General features: G+C 32.4%; 1 long non-coding RNA gene and 1 pseudogene across 1 annotated transcript; one reads left to right on the top strand and one right to left on the bottom strand.

Moving 5' to 3' along the window:
• Nucleotides 1-14,297: 14,297 nt before the first annotated feature.
• On the bottom strand, nt 14,298-17,550 carry LOC144548606 (uncharacterized). The gene is made up of 4 exons (XR_013509396.1): nt 16,493-17,550; nt 15,635-15,673; nt 15,032-15,123; nt 14,298-14,781 (listed from the first exon to the last, which is right to left on the bottom strand). It is a non-coding gene; the product is annotated as an uncharacterized LOC144548606 (long non-coding RNA).
• Nucleotides 17,551-17,933: 383 nt separating this feature from the next.
• Nucleotides 17,934-19,268, top strand: LOC144548543 (leucine-rich repeat receptor-like serine/threonine/tyrosine-protein kinase SOBIR1 pseudogene; annotated as a pseudogene).
• Nucleotides 19,269-19,537: the final 269 nt, after the last annotated feature.

Genomic DNA, 19,537 nt, shown 5'->3' with positions numbered 1-19,537 from the left:
CAGATGCACAACTGGCGATGTCGGTTTGTTCTTGAAGCTGTCGGTCCTGTTTTAATGATACATCAGCATCACGTACTCTAAAAATACTTGAACAATTTTAGATTTATCTAGATGGTGTATAGTTATTTCAGCTTCCAAGATTAAGGTCTGGAGCTATGTTTTACTGTATGTTGTTTTATGATATTGTGTTAACATTTTTTACATTTATGTAATCAAACATGACCCATTGGTTTCTCTATTTTATGTTCCAATTCAACTCTTGCTGAACACAACCATCAAAAATATTACTCATTAGGATGCAAAAATGACATTGACAATGGCCCAGAAAAATAATAAGACATAAAATGTTATAACAAATTAAGGACAATACCATTATTTGTTTCCAGCCTTTATGATTGCCATTGTCAATAATTGATTTTGTCTTCCCACTCTTGTGCTACCTAAGTAGATAATGAAATTTGCCTTTCAAAAATACAATGCAAATAAATTTAAACATCTAAGTTTTTTTTTTTTTTTTTCCTATGAGTGCAAGTGTTAAGAGAATTTGACAGATAATAACATTAAATTGGAGAAGGAGAACCTGGTTCAGATAGAAATATATTATATTAAGAACACCATATTAAAACCAGCTTTCATATATTAGCTTAAGCTTTTAGAGAAACTATTGTGCAACTCACATAACATTCTCAATAGAGATGTTCCTGCTGTTCTCAGTGTTGATCTTTCGGCACTTGTGGGGTCCACTGGCATACGCATTAATGATCTTATGAAAAAAATTAGTACAGTTTCCATCCTTCTTGATGCCTCGTAACAAAAGAAAAAGAGTCAAATGCAGATTTTATTAAGTTAACAAAGGCACAAAACAAGCATATTATGGATCATTACCTGGGAGATTTTTGGGGTGCGTGTAGCAAATACCTTGCTCTTCCTCAAGGGTATGAATGAACTGATCGATGAACATATGGGGCTTCTGCACTCAGTTCAATTATTTGTTTGCTTGAAAATTGAGTTTCATTCTAACATTGGAAACTCAATTTTCAAGCAAACAAATAATTGAACTGTCAGCCCCTGACAGGAGTTTCAAGTCTCTCTGTAACAAGCACCTCAGACAAGCCTCCTTCATTGCATTAGTGGAGAATCAACAATCAGTATCAGTCATAAAACAGACATCAATATCGGACCTGCGTGCGATTCTGACCCAGACATTACTAATAGTATCACTAATCAGTATCGGACGAACAGCCGATTGTGATTCTATAATCAAGATCGGACTTCAATATGTAGCCGATCTGAGAATAACAGCACCTATTCCTTTGGGTGATGTTTGGTTGTGGACTAAAACTAAAGAGGCTAAAGTTGGTTATTCTAACTTAGACCGGACTAAATTATTCGTGTTTGGTTCAAATTTACAGTTATACCATGACTTAAGTTATTATATCTTTGGTAGAATTTGATGACTTAAGGCATGTATAACCTAATTTATATTTGTTTCCTTTTACCATTAATTCACTGGAACACACTGTACCAATTGGCACTGCACCAGAGGAGATGATTCACATTTTTTCTCAAACTAATATGTAAATATTATTAACAATGAACAAAATCTGATTAAAATAAGCGAAAAAAGACACAATAACCAGCTGAATCTAAAAAGTCTTACAAGACTAAGCATGAATATATAAGGTTATACATTAGCATCTTACAAAAGTCTTACAGTAGAATAATTTCATACATAATGAGGAACATATGATCATACATAATTAAAGTAACAAACAAAATATTAAGGAAAATAACTAAATAAGCTCATAGGTGATAACATATAAAAAAAACACCACATTCACATTGCAAGAAATATAATTTCTAATTTCTAATTTCCAGATTTCCAGATTTTTCTTTGACGTGATCAGAAATAAAAAAAAATGAAAGTAAAATAAATAGGCATGAAAAAGACAAAAAAAATGGAACATATTATGAAAGCAGGGAAGATTTTTTTTTTTTTTATTTGTACAAGAAAGGTAATTACTGAAGAGAGAAGAGGCAAAGTTGGGTTTAGATTGCGCCACAAAGTTAAGGAAGCTGTAGAGATGGGTTAATTTAGGCTCGTTTAGGCCGGACTAAATATCGACGTATTCCAATATCTTAGTCCACCTCAATTAAATTACGTTTGACAGAATAATTGAAGACTTAATTAAGCCCTTATTCTACTCTCTAATCCACCACCAAACATGACCTTTTCTCTCTATCGAATTATTTCTTCAAATAGGAGTGAGAGACAGAGTTAGGAGAGATAGATATATCGGATAGGGTTTGGAGCGGCGGAAAAGAATATAGGGTTGTAAGCTGTCATCGTCTCCATTTATATCTTAATTCCTTAAAACTATTATGTCTCCTTACCCTAAATGGAGATAACATTTGGTAAGCGGTGGCCCCTTGTGGGGAAACGTGACGGCCAATTTCACACTATTGGTAAATTTTTCCAAGCACTCATACTATTAACGGTTAACGGCTAGATATTAAAACATTCATATAGATACTGTAAAATGAGTATGGCGAGGCTTCTTCCTGAGTAGATTTCTTCAGCCGTCCAAATGATTTAAGATTCGTGCTACCGTAAGATGATTAAGTGCGCTGAGCGATTGGGAAAAAAAAAAAATAGTGCCGTCCCTCTCTAGTCTCTATTTGGCTGTCCGGTGCCTATTCGGATGTGATGTAGGGGTCAGTATTATATGTGCTTTGAGATTTGTGCAGAGCGTATTTAAACGGTTGGGATTTTCCATAAAGTCACGCAAAGTTTGAGATATCTCAGAGGAAACGAATTCTCCCGACTTTGCCCCTTCCCCGCTAGGGTTTATGCCCCTCGCCTCCCCGCGTTTCACCCCTGTGAGCTCCAGGTTCAGAACCCGATCACCTTAACACCTCTTTGAATCTAGGTTTGTCGGATCCCTGTTCATTTCGCCCCCGTCGCTCGTCGCTCCACTACTTGAGACTCCGGTCTGGCCCATCCCCAACCCCTGTCGTTAAGCGTGATTTTCTAGAAGAAATAACTTCTAATACTCTTTTCTAGAACCATTTGAGGTTTTTGCTGTGTTCTGAGTAGAACTAGGGTGTTCTTAAGCTCACCAAAGTGTTTGGTGAGCTTGACTCTAAAACCCATCAAATCGATTTCAAATGACGAATCCGAACCGTTAGAATCCGCCTACCTTACATGTGATGCGTCTACATGTAAAATTTTTAAACATTTGAATTAGTTTAGTATAAAGTCAATCGGTCAAAATTAGAAGGTTAATAAATTAATTTTAGTGCATTCATTTTTTGAACGTTTTTTGACCGCTTGACTTTATACTAAATTAATTCAAATGTTTAAAAATTTCACATGTAGACGCATCACACATAAGGTAGGCGGGTTTCAACGGTTCGGATTCATCATTTGAAATTGATTTGATGGGTTTTAGAGTCAAGCTCACCAAACACTTTGGTGAGCTTAAGAGCACCCTAGTTCTACTCCTGTGTTCTTTCTTCTTCAGATTTTTAAATGTTTGATAAAAATATTTCTGATTTTCTTTTTAACTCTAGCAACACTAATTTGATCTCTTATTACATATTGAACAGGTAGCAGAAGTCAAGTTTTCTGGTACGCTTGATTATTTGAAAATAGGATTATATTGTAAGTACATAATAATTAGTGAAGATGAGCCAAGTTTAATTTCAGTACATAATAATTAAACAGAGGTTTCGACCCTCTGGGTTCTGCATTTAGAGAGAAGGGAGCATGGAATATTAGGTTGCATATACCATTCAGTTATTATATGGTTCATAGCAGGTACTAGGATCCTAGTTTTATTAAATTGTCAGTATAATATCTCTTATCTCGTTTTTCTTTTTCGGTGAAAATTAATGTAGGTTAACAGATTTCATTTATATTTTTGGAGGGGATGTGTTAGTTTAGAATTGAATAGTTGTATGGACCCAAAAGACAGTTATTATATCCATCAGCAAAATAAGGTTTCCACCTAATTGAATTTTGAGATGGATGTCCACCTTATTTTGAATCTGTTGAATTTTGCATGTGTGCTAATCTGACAATTAATACTGTACCAGCAGACTATCCACATTTAGCGTACTATCCTCTATTAATTGTCAGATTAGCACACATGCAAAATTCAACATATGCAAAATAAGGTGGACATCCATCTCAAAATTCAACAGATACAAAACAGACACAAAAAATGGACACCACAGCTCAAGTGTCATCATCTTCATTTAAAAAAAGTCAATTTCAGCATACTGGTATACACTGAAAGCTTACATGCCTCAATTGGCAATATCATAAAATTAGGAGAAGATAAATAAATATCAGTTAATTGTGGCTTAATTAGATGCTTCAGCAAATCCAGTGAGCAATTAAAAAACGAAAATAAATAATACATAAATGAGAAAATTAATTTTAATTGTAAACAAGAAAAAAAATCAACTTCCTAAAAAGTGCTTCAAGTATCATAACCGATTTCTAAAACAACATTTCACATATATCAAAATATTGTTTTTAAAACCTCTATACATGGTGCTTCCCGGAGATTGCGAGTACTTTTAAGCAGCGAAAATTAGACTGCAATTTAATCTGATACATTGATTTAAGTTCATTTAGCAGTCTCAACTAGAAAAGAAATATAAAACAACAATTTAGTCTACAAGAGAAAAACAAAACAATAAGATTAATTATTTAAACAACTATTTAATTACTTTCCCCTGATTCTTCAAATTATTTACAATCACTTGAAGCAAATCTTTGAAGATTGTGACTTGATAAAATATTACTTTAAACTTTAAATATTCAAACATTCATATTGTATTTAAATATTGCTTAAAACCTTTACAAAATATAACCCTACAATTTTCCTAAATATGACTACACATATATTTCACTTCTACCAAGTATTATCAAAGATGTGTTTTTCTGATTATTATAAAACAATATTTGTTTAAAACAACTTCATGCATTTAATTACTGTTAAAGATTTTTTTTTTGATAAAATCTGTTAAAGGAAATAAATCATAGTAATTTATAATAATAGCTGTAATTAGTTAATAGTTGTTCTTTTCTATTTTAGATTTTCCTTTTGTTAGAGGTAAGTTCACCCCTTAGCAGAGCACTTACCTAGGGATAGTTTTGGATGGACCATAACTCATATTTATAGTAAACACTCCTACACTGAGCCTATAGGGAGTTCATAGCATTCTGAAAAATAGTACTTCATATCCAAAGTGACTTTCAGGTTTTCTCCACAATACTTCCTCATAAATCTTATACCAGTGGAAAGACATCACAGGGTAAGCTCTCAATCAGTATTAAATAAAATTAGCGGAAAGACACCACATGGTAAGCTCTTAATGCCAGCGGAAAGACTTTCAGATTTTTCTCCACAATACTTCCTCAAACTTACTAAATAAAATTAGTCTATGACCTTCTCTCTCACTCTGTTTTTTTTTTACTAGTAAAGAGTATGCACATCATAAGCACAAATGTATAACTGAAAAAAAAAAAAAGGAATTCTAATTACTAGCATGTTTGTACTATCATCTCCTTGTTATTTTTTGGTACTTGAGACCATATTTCAACTCCTATAAGTGATTCATGGTGCCACATTTGAACTACAATGTCATCAATGAAAGATGGCCTATTAGCACTAATGGCGCCACCAAGTGTTGTAGAGAACTGAATTGAGAGTTTATTTTAGTTATTTGCATGCCATTTTTTTTGTTTCCTTGTATCCCTTAACTGTTCCTCATTCATTTCTACCTATAAAAGAAAATACCTGGGAGTTCACTTCTACCTCATATATATGATGCCTTGTAACAAAAGAAAAGGAGTCAATTAATGCAGATTTTATATATTTAAGTTAACAAAGGCACAAAACCAACATTATGCATCATTACCTCGGAGATTTTCGGGGTGCGTGTAGCAAATACCTTTCTCTTCCTCAAGAGTATGAATGAACTGATCGATGAACATATGGGGTTTCTGCATTCAGTTCAATTATCTGTTTGCTTGAAAATTGAGTTATATACTAACAATGAAAACTCAATTTTCAAGCAAACAAATAATTGAACTGTCAGCCCCGGAGTTTCTAAAATTTAAAAAAAAAAAGATTCATCATCTTTGCATTAAGCCAAATTCTGCAATAGAAGGGGAAAAAAGTATCAAGTCCCTCTGTAACAAACCTCAGGTATATATTATTAGTAATAGATAATTAATAAACCATATATATAGGTCATAATGCAAATATTTGAGGTACGATATTCAAAACATAACAAGTTTTGGGCCGTAATGAAAATATTTGCAATAAAATTGTTACATTAAAAAGGTATGTCTGGTGATACAATTGATAAATTCCAATTCCATAAGAGTTCAGTTAAAATCATAAACCCATAAACTGGTACATAATAAACATCTTCTAGCAGAATTAACTTTGTTTAAACCCTACTAGCTAGTAAACAGGAATAGTTGATCAAAACACAAAGTATTAAATTTCCTTAAGTAGGGTTAAAATGACACATTATTTTTGTGTCCGAATTATATCTCACATCTTTCGATTAATTGCTCCCGAGCCTCTTTAGAATATATATTTGATTGAAACTTGAGAATATATATTTATTTGGCATCTGTATCGCCCTGATCAGGATTGGTTGTATTCCGATACTAATATGCGTATATAATTGATCATGATTCTATTTTTTCCACTGGTGACACAAGTATTTTTATGATTCATTTATAATTCATGAAATAAGAATTTTTTATTTTTTTTCTTCGACTGGTTCAACCGCTGAATTTTTTTTAAATCATTATAATATATAATCCGAAAGTCTCACTTATTATTTATTTTTGTGTCTAAGTTTAAACAAAGTCAAAGTAGTATTAAAAAATAACCTGTGCACAAGCCACAAACATATTATTATTTTATCTAACATGTATCGACTTGCATTTGTGTCAATAATAATACATGCATTTCATTTACAATTTTCAACTATATGTAACAAAGAAGATCATGCTTATTCATGGCAAGCATTATCCTAATTTGCGCAAATGATTTATTTAATTTATTCGGTGGAATCAATCAGAATATGGTACTCAATATAATCAAGAGCTTTAACTATTGTAGCTCATATGACCTTCAAAAAAAACTATTGTAGCTCATATGTAATTAAGAAATTTACTAATACTTTTAATGTCACTGGACACTGGTACTGTGGTACATTAAGGATGAAAGAAAAGAAATGAAACACACACGCTCCCTGATTCTTATCACTATTCTCTGCGTATCAGTAAAACTAATTACTAGATTTCAATATTTTTTGTAAGAAAAACTATCTTTAATTCTCTTTGATTCTCAAATCTCATCTAATCAAACTGCCATTGACCATAAAATTCTCCAAACTCACCACAATTCTTACCTTGAAAGCCCATCAAACCCTCTTTTCTCCTCCTCCTTTATCTCTTCACAAAAGAAGCACTGTATCCAATCAAAACATCACCACAATCTCTCCGATCGGACATTTTACAACCATTGATACCTGGAGCAGGGGCATTAGCGTCCTTTTGCCCGGAAGGTTGAGGTAGGTGGTAGGATAGGAGCAGTAGCAGAGGTCGGGAAGAAGAGGGTTGAGGTGGGTGACAGTTGAGACGGTGGCGATAGAACCAGACAAGCAGTAGGAGAGGTCGATCGATCGGGAAGGGTTTGTTCGGAGCAGCGTATGAAAGAGAAGGATACAAAAATCTTTGGTGATTAATTATTATTGAACCGGTTTTCTGTTGGTCTTGTTGTTGGTTTTATAATGAAACCGACCGGTTAATCGAATTTGACCGGTCCAACAACAGTCGATACTTTAAGAAAATCAAACCGGACAGTTGACCGGTTCGGTCCGGTTCTGATAACTGGGCGATAATCGGAGGATAGCTTCTCAGACAAGTCTCTTTCATTTTCTCCATACTAAAATAATTTATAGGCGGGAAAGAGTATAGGGTTCAGAGCCGTCATCGTCTCCATTTTTCACTGTTATAGTATCTTAATTCCTTAAAACTAAATGGAGAAAACATTTGGTAAGCGGTGTCTTGAATTTGTCCTTTCTGGGCCCCTTATGGGGAAACGTCACGTTCTACGGTACTATTGCTAAAATATTCAATATTAATTTGATGCAAAAAAAAAAAAAAATACTATTAACGGCTAGACAGCTAGGTCAAAATGTTCGTTTTATTTTTACAAATAAAATTAGTTTAATATTGAATATATTTTTTTTTTGACATAGGCCATATTTTCCAATTTTGGTTTTTAGAATCACTCAGATGATTTGTATCTGTCATAATTTGATTCATGTAAAAAATAATAATAATTAAATTAGATAAAATATTCTTCTAAACATAAAACAGATGATGTAATTTTCCTCTGTGATTTTTTTTTTCTTCAGGAAATAGTTTTATCCATTTGACTCAAACCAATGCAATTTAACCATTTTTTAAAAATCTGCTATCAAACATGTGACTCAAATTAATGCAAGCTTATAACACTAAAAATGCACTTGTTGATTTTAACCCATATATGTAACCTGCTCCTAGGTAGGTTAGGCTCTTAATTAAATCAACGATATATTATCAGTCCATACAATTAACAATTAATCGGATTATTTTATTAGTAAATAGGAAAAAATAGTTTTGATTTGTTGTAAAATAAAGATAAAGAAAAGAAACAAGATATAGAGAACATATAAAGGATAATAATTTCTTTATTTATATATTTCTCATATGTACAATACAAGATTACAAGTTTCTATTTATAGATCACAAATTGTAAATGAATAGTTATCTAATGAATTTCAATATAAATGAAAAAAAAATTCCAATTATAAATGAGAAAATGAATAGAGGTGATCAATATTAAAAATTACTAATGAACATCTATAATTTTAATTTCATAACGTGTGTTTCTTTTCTGGTATTATTAATTAATAATAAAAGTTCGAACTGACCCGTTCAATCCAAACTATTCCAATTTGGGCCAAGCTGGGCTCAGATATTGCCTGTGTGTGTATAAAATAAGTTAGAAATTAAATATACCTGGTTGATTTTTATATATTAAATAATTTTGAAATATAATTTGAACGTGCTTGTGTCATTCCGATGAAAATATTTCTGTTGATTCAATTTAATGTATATTGTTTGATTTCTACAAAAAAAAAATGCTAGATTAATCATTTGGTTTATGTGAATGTAATGTAATTAATTAGTATTTCCTATTATAATATGTTTGGTGGCTTTTTGTGTGATGTTTCCTATAATTTTCTTCGCATCTATTATTTGGACTTAATTATAAAACGAGCGACAAATAACAAGATTTTATTGTTATGAAAAAATTATGGAAGTTTGTTTTTACGGAATATAAGATAGTGGTGGAAATTGATGAGCAACGCATTCTTTCTTTTGAAGAAGCGAATTTGTACTATATTTACTTACATCTCTTATATATGAAATTAAGAGTAATATATTTGTTTGTTAAATGCATAACATAAAACCTAATTTTGTTGTTGTTAATTTTGAACTTGGAATAAACATAAATCTGGACCATAAAAAATAGCGATATTCAATAAATTTAAAAAAATAGTAAATTTTTTTCAAAAAATATAAAATTTGGTCTCCAAACACATATTAATATGGAGAACAAGATGAACGGTTCGGATCGACCATTAGGATTTTAAAAAGTTGAATATTGAGCCGTAGCACGGGAGACCTCTATGCAACCCATAGCATATTAGCCAAATCCTATATATATATATATATATATATATATATATATATATATATATATATATATATATATAATTCCCATTTATCTTGGTTTTAGAGAAAATTCGGCTTGTTTTTTTTTTGTATTGTGGTGTGAAATTTGATGCCTTAAAATAAGTTAGTCTTGTATAAATTTTTAATGCGTTCAAAAAATCAAAAAATTGAACTCCGTACAAATTTAAAAAAATGATTAATAAAAAAATCTGTACGCACCGCGCACGAATTCTCAATTTTCATGTGATTGCTCAGATGGGACCTTTTCGAATTTAGTATGGCCAGATCTAAAAAATGTGTAAATTGTAAAAGTATGTTAGAAATGTACTAACTTGATATTTTTCAAATGTAGTATGATCAGATATAGACGAAGACATTCAGGTGATACGATAGAGACATAAGAGAGTTCACATGCTTCAGATGTTGAAGCTCTGGAGCAGAGGCCTCTGCTGCAGTTGCTCATGCTACAGACACATTTAGGTTTTTTATTATTGGATTGTTATATTTTATGTAGTATTTTATATTTGAATTGTTTATTTCATATTTAGATTGTTAAATTTTATGTTCTAGACTTAACATTTTATCCTTCTTGTCTTGTCATTTTTCTATTTGAAAAAAAAAACAATTTATAACATTACAACAAATAAAATTATAGCCCTAAATTATAAAATATTATAGTAAAACATTACACAACAAATTTATAACAAGAATTTACAAAACAACATAACATATAGAGTAAGGCTTGGGTGCTATGGATAGCAAAAATTAGCAAAAATTAGTATTCCACAAGTTTATTATATAACCAATTTATTGAGCTACTTAATTAAATCGAAATTTGAAATTTATACGATAGATTTTTGAGACTGTAGCACGGATGATCTTATGCTATTCATAGCTTCCAAGCCTTACTCAAAAGATATTACAGTAGAAATTTATAAAAGCAAATTTTTTAAAAACACAAAAAGACATGATTTATTAACCACCTTAATTAGCCCGTCTTTTTTATTTTCTCCAACATCGATCATATACCAATAACAACAAAATATAAGAATTTTTCTATTAATAAACAGAACCTAGATATCATATTCAACCAAATGAAAAACCCAAACAGATTCGAAGGTCCACGTCAACAAAAGAGCAACATTTAATTCATTTAAAACACAAGTTCTTCGCCTATATATTCTCCAAATTAAAAAGCCTGAACAGTGTAGAGGGTCTCATCAACTCAATACTGGTTCTTACCCTATCAAAATAGTAATCATACGGGGTAGTGCTATAGCTAATATAATAATTATTTTTATTATTTACTAAATACAAAATATTATACACATTCATTTCACAAATAGCAATCATACAGGTAGTGCTAATATAATTTAAGCTTCATTGAAATTTGCTAAAATTTATTTACGTATTTTAATGATTAATTAAGTGTGACACAAATACAAATAATAGTTTGGAAAATAGATATTTATTACTCATTAATATATATATTTATAATTACTCAATTGAATAAAATAGATTTTATTCCGTATCTTTACTCGTTAAATAAGGAAAATAATATTTACCGGGTAAACGAATAAAATGGTACCATTAACACCCCCAGAGTACAGTTTAGTGACGCTGACTGATTCGACTACAACAGTGTATTAGTAGAATCTATAATTACAATTTTACAGTTAAGCCCAACTTCAGAGATATAATATTTTTATTTTCTTTGGTCCCGCTGATTGATTTTGAAGGGCATTTTCGGTACCAGTGGGTGTCCCCAGATTTGGAAGCAGCTAACAGTCCTCCAACTCCAGTCCTCCAAAAATCCCCGTATATTATCAACTAATTTTGTAAACATAAATACTAAATCCTGTAAACTAATTCAATAAATCATGTTAACATAAAACTTTTAATTTGTGTGGTCCCCAATAACTTCCACTTTAACTACCACTTTAACCACCACTTTAACCATTTTAACTACTTTGACTGGGACCACTTTTAAACCTTTGACCAGGACCACATTTAGAAGATCTCTAACAGCTTTTCAAAACTAAAAACTAACCATGACTACATTAAAACTTTGTAAACAAAAATATGTAAAAAATATTCAAGTTTTTTTTTCAAATTTTTTTTTTCAAAACTTTATTTTCGAACTTTTTATTCGGAAATTTTTATTTTCCAAAATTTATTTTCGAAATTTTTATTCGGATTTTTTTGTCTCCTTCTAGATACTACTTTTAATTATTTTGAATTCTGTAAACCTTACTACATAACTCTGTAAATAGTTTCGTTTAATCCTATAAACCGGTAAAAAAAAAATTCAATTTTTAAATTTTTTCAATATTTTATTTTATTTTTCAAATTTTATTTTTTAAAAATGTAAAAAAGAATTCGAATTTTTTTTCAAATTTTTTTTTTCAAATCTCCTTCTAGATACACATATTATCCTATAAACATACACATAGTATCCTGTGAACATACACATATTATCCTGTGAACATACGCATATTACCCTGTAAACATACACATATTATCCTGTAAACATACACATATTATCCTGTGAACATACATATTGTACTTGAAATTATGACAGTTGAAAGCGCGTCAGAACTAAGCTAAAAAGGGAAAACTTTTATACACAGGGATTTTCGGAGGACTGTAGCCCGAGGGACGTTACCTTTCAAAGATCCTGTAAACTAATGGAGCAAATTCGGTAAACTTCAATACTAAATCCTGTAAACTAATTCAAATAATTGAAAACTAAATCCTATAATGATTTGACTGAGACCACTTTTAGACCTTTAACCAAGACCACATCTAGAAGATCTCTAACAACTTTTCAAAACTAAAAACTAACCATGACTACTTTGAAATTTTGTAAACAGAAATATGTAAAAAAATTCGAGTTTACAGGATAATATGTGTATGCTTACAGGATAATATGTGTATGTTTACATGATACTATGTGTATGTTTACAGTAAAGAAAATTCAATTATATATTTTTTGAATTCTACAAACCTTATCACATGACTCTGTAGACAGTTTCATTGAATACTATAAACTGGTAAAAAAAAAATTCAATTTTTTTTACAACTTTTTTATTTTACATCTAGATGCTACTTCCTATTGTTTTGAATTCTTTAAATCTTATTACATAACACTGTAAACTGTTTATTTAAACACTGTAAATCTAATACATGAATTCAAGTACAAGCATGAAATGTATACAAACTATAAATCATTCACTCAGCCTATACATCGATTCTGGCATCAACCATGATTAAGCATCTCCTTGTAATTTAAAATTGTGTAAATAGATATATGTAAAAAAAAATTCAAAATTTTTTTTTCAAATATTATTCTATATGTTACTTTCAATTATTTTAAATTCTGTAAACCTTATCATATAACTCTGTAAATAGATTTGTTGAATCATGTAAACGGTAAAAAAAATTCAAATTTTAATTTTTTTTTAAAATCTGCATCTAGATGCTACTTCCAAATGTTTTGAATTCTGTAAAACTTATCACATGAGTCTGTAGACAGTTTCGTTGAATACTGTAAACCAGTAAAAAAAATTCAAATTTTAATTTTTCCAATTTTTTTTATTAAATTTGCATCTAGATACTACTTCTAATTGTTTTGAAGTATGCACACCTTATCATATCACTATGTAGAAAGTGTTGTTAAATACTGGAAACATAATAACTAATCTCAAAACACACATACTATTACGTCTACCAATGAGACATAATTTTTATCATTAAACAAAATAAATTGTTTTGAATTTTGTAAATCTAATCACATAACTATGTATATAATTTCGTTGAATATTGTAAATCAGTAAACAAATTTCAAATTTTATTTTTTTTTCAAACTTTTATTTTTAAAAATTTTCAAATTTTGTAAACATATATATGTAAAAATAAATTCGAATTTTTTTTTCAAATTTTTTTTCAAAGTTTTTTTCCAATTTTTTTTTCAAATCTTCTTCTAGATGCGAGTTTCAATTATTTTGAATTCTGTAAACCTTATCACATAACTCTATAAATAGTTTCATTGAATCCTGTAAACTTGTAAAAAAAAATTCAAATTTCAATTTTTTTTCAAAATTTTATTTTATTTTTCAAATTTTATTTTTTTAAATTTGCATCTAAATGCTACTTTCAATTGTTTTGAATTCTGTAAATCTGATCACAGTACTCTGTAGACAATTTCGTTGTATACTGTAAAAAAAAAGTTTCAATTTTTTTTAAAAATTGCATCTAGATGCTACTTTCAATTATTTTGAATAATGTAAACCTTATCACATGACTCTGTAGACAGTTTTGTTGAATACTATAAACCGGTAAAAAAAAATTCAAATTTTAATTTTTTTTCAATTTTTTATTTTTATTTTGCATCTAGATACTACTTTACTAATTGTTTTGAATTCTATAATGTGATACTCTATATACGGTAAACATAACAACTAACCTCATAACAACATAAAAAAAATGAATTGCAAATAAAAAATATACATATTTTCCACCAAACATAACATTTATTACAAATCAAAGCAAACATAAAAAAGTCTAACATAACACTACTTATCATTTAGCATTGCTTCCACTAACAACCGGCAATCCGAAAACACCGTATACTTTTTCTCTTTCCCCATTGATTTTATAAAATCCCATGGTTCCCATAATGCATCTCATTTCAGCGCTCTAAAAACGGAGAAGAGAAAAATATAGTACATGAAAACTTGAATCTCTAAACCTCAACTAAAAAGGTTTGAAATACCAAAAAAAAAAAAAATCAGCATTTATAGCATCTCAACTAAGCCTCAATAAAATTTGACATTTTTTTTCCTTTCCCTTATTTTCTTGAGAGAAATGTGTATATATGGCCTTGTTAAAAGCACACCATTGTACTTCACGTGCAGAAGATAAAGCAGGAGGTAGAGTTCATTCTCGTCTAGGACCTGAGTCACAGAAACAAAAAATAAAATAAAGATGTGGATGTGTGTATATAGTTCATCTAAGACATGATATTTTTCCAATAAATAAGTTAGCACACCTTCTAAAGTTCAATTATTTTTTTGTCCTTTTCTATCTGGTTGTTGAAAGTTCTCAAGTGCTCTCATGGTAAACAAAAAAAAAATGATAAGACTTGTACCCTTATTCCTTTACTTTTATCTCTACCAAAAAAATCCCTAATGAATACATACATACCTTTGGGACAGGTAGGAAGAGAACATTTGTGAATAGTTCCAAATGTTATTAGTTCTTGAAAATTTTGTATCTTTTAGTCCCTCTCTAAGTTGCTTCAATGGCAAGCATAGGAAAAAATAAATATCAGTCAAGATATATAAGCATAATCAAATAAGAGGAGGGTTCAAATGCCTCCATGTTTTTGTGCCTCCATCATGCCTCCATCTCCCTCCATCATTTTCAAAGTTCAAACAGTCGATCCGAACCGCTCAATCTAAACTACATACTAAAATATGTTTGGAGACCAAATTTTATATTTTTAGGAATTTTTTTACTATTTTTTTAGATAGGTAGAAAAATACTGTTTTTAGATGGTTCAGATTTACTGATTTTGTACCTATCTAAAAAAATAGTAAAAAAATTTTTAAAAATATAAAATTTGGTCTCCAAACATATTTTAGTATGGAGGTTAAGTTGAGCGGTTCGGATCGACTGTTTGAACTTTGAAAATAATAGAGAGAGATGGAGGCATGATGGAGACACAAAAACATGGAGGCATTTGAACCCTCCTCATCAAATAATATGTTATTTTATTTTACTCTTTTAAGAAGCAAAAGGGAATACCAGAGGAGAAATCCGGCCAAGTTGAGGAAGCACCATTGTCTAAAAAGTCAAAATCACACAAGTAAAAAACAAAATATTTTTAGAAATTTTACAGAGTTGGTAAAACAATGCAATCCCTGAGATACTGAGAAGCAAAAATACCACCGTATACCCATACAGTGTCTTACATTAAACCAACTGTATTAGCACTCAGTTCTTTTGATGCCCTTTACAATTTACATCTCTACCCTGGAGTTCAGCACAGCCTTGAAATTCAAACTATGATAACTCCCTCTAACATAAAAAATAAGCTTACACTTACAGTACATCATCTTGAAGCTACCTTAAACATGATACATACATATAAATACCACAAGAGACACATCCTACATACAGGACCCAAAGAAAAAGCAACAACTGTAGCACTACCAGTATATTAAGAAATTACAAATATGCCCAGCATACTTACATATTAACTACCACCCATAAAACCCCAAGGAAAAATGAAAAAAGTGAAAAACAGAATAGCCAAAATAGAATGAGACAATATCAGTTTCAGTAGCAGTAGATAATACACATACAATACCAAGCGCAATTCAGCTTCAGTCAGAGGAAAAACCACTACCCATACCGGTTATTGTAAAAAACATTATCCAGTAGCCGTACCAGAGACATTGTGAACAAAAACAGTACCAGTGGATGTATGATAGCTGTACCAGAGACCCACTGAACACAGTACCAGTTTTGAAAAGGGGCAAAATGGGAAAAACCCAACCATAAATCAACTGAAACCAGTACCAGTTTTGAAAGGGCAAAACTGGAAATTGTGTAGGCTATATAAAAAGGGAAATTGAAACAGTTTATTTAAATGGTAGTTACCTTGGCAAACAAACCCATGTATTCGTGCAGCCTTTGCCAATTCATCTGCCTTCACATTCAGATCCCGGGGTGTATAGAATATAGACGCATCTGAAATTGGGATTGAGTGCCAAACGAGCCCAAATATGCATTATTTCGGTGTAACCATATCCATATTTTTGTTTCTGCTTAGATTCAACAAATTTGGAAACAGGTCAAATTGAAAGATTTATTAGTTCAAATAATAGGGCTGCCCCGCCTGCTCCAGTGGATCAAATTAAGGAAACGGGTCAAATTGATTCAGTAATGTTACGATACTTCCTTTTAGTTTTCTTGATGAAAAGAACCAAGGATTTTTGTTGCCGTTAAACTACAGCCAGGCTTGTACCTGCTAAAAAATAATTCAACGTGGAGGAAAGAAAGGTGATCCACTGATGCTTCGACCGGATTTGGTACTCAGCTGCTCAGACAAGTTCGATCGCATTCATCACGTGCCTTAGAGCGTTGGTCCTGCTGGTATGAGGCAGCGTCCTCCATTGAGAAGGGTTTCCAGAGAAGAATAGAGAGGAGAGGTGAGAGAGAGAGAGAGGAGGGGTAAGGAGCTGGGGTTTAGGCTTGACTGGAGGGGTTATACTCTCACCGGTGCAAGTCTAATCGGAGAATCAAAGGTGAAACTGTTGGCACAGCAGAGAGAAGAAGCGGAGGAGGAGAAGAGCGGAGAAGAGGGTGAAACTGTTAGCACAGTACCAAATTTAATTTTATAATTTTTGTCGAATTGAATAAGAGAGTCGGATTTCCATTAGAAGCAGTTAAAACCGCGTAAAAAAAAGTCGGCGGGGATTTTCCGGGGACTAGACTCAGGGGGATGATACCTTTTCTCCCCAGATTTTACGCTCCACTAATGAACAGCGTCGGCGTAGGTTCAGTGCTTGACTTCATATTCAAAGTCTTCCCCTCCAATAATTACATTATTAACCATTCTTAACCGATCGTTATCAACACCGGATCTTCTTCTTCGTACGTACCAGCCCGACTGACACAAACGATTACCCAACATATAATAAGGAGCATTTGCATTAGTCTCTCTATCCCATTTAGCATTCTTATACTATTCATCTGCCGCATAATTCAATTCCATGTCACATCAGTCTCCTTTCCTAGCTTGTCAGTCTTCGCTCCACCGGAGACCAATAATCTCCCTCCAATGAAAATAACAGAAACCTGTTGCTCCGATCCCAGCCATTGATTTTTGTTAATTTTTGTTAAGATTCATGCGTGGAAAACTTCATTAAATTAAATTTGCACATGAAAAAAAAGCTTGAACGGTTGAGATAGGAAATAATAACAGCAGATTTATTCTCCCCTCCGTCATTTCCCCAAAACATCCAAACCGTCATCTCCCAACTTCTATTTTCTCCAAACACCGTCTTATTTGCGGCACCTTCGAAGTTTAAAATTCCACACCGGTGAGCCTTCTTCACACTTCCCCTCACCTAACCAATCCATGGCGCTTTCTTCTATCTCAATTCCTTTTTCTATCCTCCTGCTGTTTGCTTGCTCTCTCCTCTTTGCTCAATTATCTATCTTGGATGCCTTCCACCCGGTCCGCAATAATCGGGAAGATCCATACCGCAGAGACCAAATCACGTTGCGGCGTCCGACCAGTCATGTTGCCCGAAGACCCACTTCGGCTGGATATTACTCCTTCATAGCCGGTTGTTTGGGTGGCTTCATCTCAGTCTTGATTTTACTTGTGTTTTTCAGATTTTTGTGGAATTGTTTCCGTCGACGGTATAGAAGTTCATTGAGGCCAACCATTTTCATGCCAAAAGTAATACTTGTCGGAGACCTCGCTTTCTTGGAAAAAGAAGATGGGCTTGCTTCCCTTGAGGTAATTGGCCAAGGTGGCAGTGGCAAGGTGTATAAATTCCAATTTCCAGGAAACCCTTCAAACACAGTTGCTATAAAGCAAATCATGAAACAGGCGGGTGGTGGTGGTGACCCAACCAAAGAGGAGACAAACCGCCTTGACAAGTGGATGCGACAGATTAAATCAGAGATCAAGACAGTTGGCTACATCCAGCACAAGAACCTGTTACCATTGGTTGCCCATGTTTCGCGTCCAGATAGTCATTTCTTGATCTATCAGTTCATGAAAAACGGTAGCCTGCTTGATGTCTTGATGCAAGTAAAGACGGGGCAGCGAGAGCTTGGCTGGCCTGCTAGGCTCAGAATAGCTGAAGGCATCGCAGCCGGGTTAGAGTACTTACACATGCACCACAGGCCTCAAATAATCCATCGCGATTTGAAACCCGCAAACATATTACTTGACGACAACATGGAAGCACGGATCGCCGACTTTGGCCTGGCAAAAGAAATGCTTGATGCGCACTCACACATGACATCATCCCATGTGGTCGGTACTATCGGATACATAGCACCGGAGTATTACCAAACATTAAAATTCACAGCAAAGAGCGACATTTATAGCTTCGGAGTAATCCTTGCGGTGCTGGTGATGGGGAAGCAGCCAACAGACGAGTTCTTTCAAAGCACAGAAGAGATGAGTCTGGTGAAGTGGTTGCGTAACACGATGCATGCAGACAATGCAGCAGCCGCGATCGACCCTGTTTTGGCTGGGGGAGATTTCGACGAGCAGATAAAGCAAGTGCTGAGGATCGCGTGCTTTTGCACGGTTGACAATCCCAAGGAGCGGCCGACCAGCCAGGATGTGAAGCGCATCCTAACCCTCATATCCAATTACATATTTCTAAGATCTTAATTTTGACCGGCAAGGAATAGTCAATGCCTGTTTTTTATTTAAATTCTAATATTTATGTTCTGATAGGACTCGGAGCTACTTCAATTTGGGCCTCATTTTCCCCTTTGTTACGAACTATTCGGTTATGGATGGATAAATCCCAAATGAATTTAAACATTGTCGTTAATATTGATATATTCAAAAATAATAATTTTTATGGGTGTATCTTTAGAAATAAGATGTAATTTTTTGTGTCCTTTGACTCTTTCTTATTTTTTTGCTTATCAAAACTTCAATATAGGTCT

Source organism: Carex rostrata, chromosome 33 (genome assembly GCF_964058835.1).
Source record: "Carex rostrata chromosome 33, lpCarRost1.2, whole genome shotgun sequence".
Classification (NCBI taxonomy): Eukaryota; Viridiplantae; Streptophyta; class Magnoliopsida; order Poales; family Cyperaceae; genus Carex; species Carex rostrata.
This window is presented reverse-complemented; position numbering and strand designations above follow the sequence as displayed.